The 2738-nt window shown below is 34.5% G+C and overlaps 1 non-coding gene across 1 annotated transcript; it reads left to right on the forward strand.

Moving 5' to 3' along the window:
- Window positions 1–1917: 1917 nt before the first annotated feature.
- On the forward strand, window positions 1918–2067 carry LOC121490309. The gene has a single exon (XR_005987622.1). It is a non-coding gene; the product is annotated as a U12 minor spliceosomal RNA (small nuclear RNA).
- Window positions 2068–2738: the final 671 nt, after the last annotated feature.

Here is a 2738-nt window from a genome sequence, read left to right on the forward strand (position 1 = left end):
ATTATAATTTATATTTAAATAATATAGCCATTTAATTGAAAAAATAATTGATCCAGTTAAAATTTAGTTACAGCATTTTGAAAAAAAAATGGTATCATGAAAGCACTTCTAATATTTCTAATAATATGTCCAGCACAAAATTAATATTCTAAGTTCCAAAATGCAATACATGTTGCCATGTAACTATTCAGGTTGGTTTTTCAGCAGTGGGTAGAGATTTTAAAAGGTATGATGCACAGATGAGTCCAAGTCCTGTGCTTTCTGATTCAAAGAATTATCAGAACATTATGTCCTAAAACCAAACACTTCCAATTTGATTTTTTTTTTTTTTTTTTGGTTGTAGAACATGTTCTGAGCAATCTTCATCCCATTTTTCTGAATCCTGATCAATTGTTTTTCATTCTGTGAATATGAGTAACTCTCAAATGAATATACTTAGGATATTCAACGTCATTTATTTCATATCAACCAGTTTCTTTTCCCTAGGCTAAATCTGCATAAAGAGCTCAAAGGGCTGTCCATTAGATACATATGTTATAGATAAAAAAAAAAAAAAAAAAAAAAAGTATGTTTTACATTCAAAAAATAAAAATGTCCACAAAAAACAATTTTTAAAAAAATGGATGTTATGAATTTTTCAGTGTGGCTGCTCAAAAAAAAAAAAAGGCATATAATACTGATGATTTTACAATTTGAAGGACATCTCAAATTGCTTCCATAAATTTCAATCTAAATAGAAGTGTCAGGCCAAAGAGTCCTCAAAATCAATTATGGCATAAAAAGTACACTTGAAATCTGTATATAAAGAGGCTCCATTTTCTAAAAGGATGAGGAAGGTAAAATTCAAAGGAAAAGCATCCACCTATCTCCAATACCCATGCTCTCTAGAGTAGTCCCAAGAAAAGTGAAAATAATGAAGTGGAAAGGAAGGTTTTACAGCCAGGAAAATTAACACTTCTTGGAAATTAAAGATAGCTGCAAATTTCAGTTGGCCTTGTCTCAATACTGAGCTTAGTCGTGAGTCTTCTAAATACACTCACATGCCACACACGTTAAGTGCTTTTAAAAAATCAAAGTTTATATAAAGTCTTTCAAGGTTAGAGAAAAATATTTTATTATCAATGAAAAGATAGCTGAAATAGATGCCAATGGCCCAAATCCACCAAGATGAAAAGGAGAAATTGAATAGTATAGAGAAATCAGAATTTCGAGAAAAACTCAGAAAACATAGCTGAGTCAGGAGCATTCATTTAGGTCCCTAACACCACAGGTCTGGAGTCTGTAATCAGTTTTCTAAAACAGCTCTCAGACACTTTTCTCTTGACTCTTTTCTGTGCCTCTTTTCTTTTCTCTGACTCTAATTTATCTTGCACACTATCTCTGGATTAATCTCCTTCAGGCCCTTTCATTCTATTAGTGTTCAAAAACTACAACTCCCAATTCCTTCCTAAACAGATTTAACAGCTCCTGCTTTTTTTTTTTTTCCTTTTTCAGATTCCCTGCAATTTTTTTACCTCCCACTTAGACAAGACTATTTTACACTAACCCAAACATAGAACTTTCTCTAGAGCTGGTATCATCATTTATTTCACCATGCACTTGACTATCGCCCAAACCTTGCTCAATTTGCTTCCTTCTTGAAAATACCATCCTCTCCTCTCCCTAGCTGAAATCCTTTCTTCCCACTCCTTAAGCTTCTGCTTAGGTCCTGATTTACTGACATTTTGTATGTTTACTATTTACTTTGGTCTCTTCTGATTATCCCATCTAAATTCTTATAGAGATATTATTTGTTGGGTGTAATTTACAGTTTGAGTGTCTATTATTTTGTAATTTTCATTAACTTGCAGGGGCATGGAGTCGTAGGGCATCTCCAAGACAGTAAGCTTGGAGTCCTATTAAAAATACCAATATCGTATGCCTTAAACTTAGGAGTAAGCAAAATAATGACTCAGTGTGACGCCTAAATCCTCACTGCTAATGTGAGACAAATTTTTGAGCTCGACAAGGTTTCTGCTAAAGTGATCCACCTAATTTGTGGGATGCCTGGGAGACGCAACCTGCTGTTCCCCTTTAACACTAAAAAGCCAGACTGGCACGAAGGTAATAAACAAGGTTGAGAAGGTGCCTGTTTCCTATAGGCAATAAATTGGATTAGTCTGGGAGGTTTAAAAAAAAAAAACACATCATATAAAAATGGATGAAGGGGAGAGGGAGATACAGGCTTCCAGTTCTGGAATGAATATGTCAGGGAAATAAAAGGCAGAGGATAAGGTATATAGTCAATGATATTGTAACAGCAATATAATGCAAGAGATGGTAGCTACACTTGGGATGAACATAAGATATAAACTTGTCATATCACTAAGATGTACATCTGAAACTAATATAACAGTGTCAACTATACTCAAATTAAAAAAAAAACTATATATAGTATAATGGCAAACAAAATAAAAACAAGTGAAGGAATTGAGTATAAAGGCAGGATATTAGTCTTGTAGGGCTACGATAACAAAATATCACAAAGTGGGTGGCTTAGAACAACAGAAATTTATGTTTTCACAGTCCTGGAGGCCAAAGTCCGAAATTAAGGTGTCAGCAAGCCCATGCTCCCTCCGCGTATAAAATCTTCCATGCCTCTTCCTAGTGCCTGGCGGTAGCTGCTAACTCTTAACATTCCCTAGCTTACAGCTGCATCACTCTAATCTCTGCCTCTGTTGTGCATGGCATAGTCTCTA

The sequence above is a fragment of the Vulpes lagopus genome, chromosome 4 (genome assembly GCF_018345385.1).
Source record: "Vulpes lagopus strain Blue_001 chromosome 4, ASM1834538v1, whole genome shotgun sequence".
NCBI lineage: Eukaryota > Metazoa > Chordata > Mammalia > Carnivora > Canidae > Vulpes > Vulpes lagopus.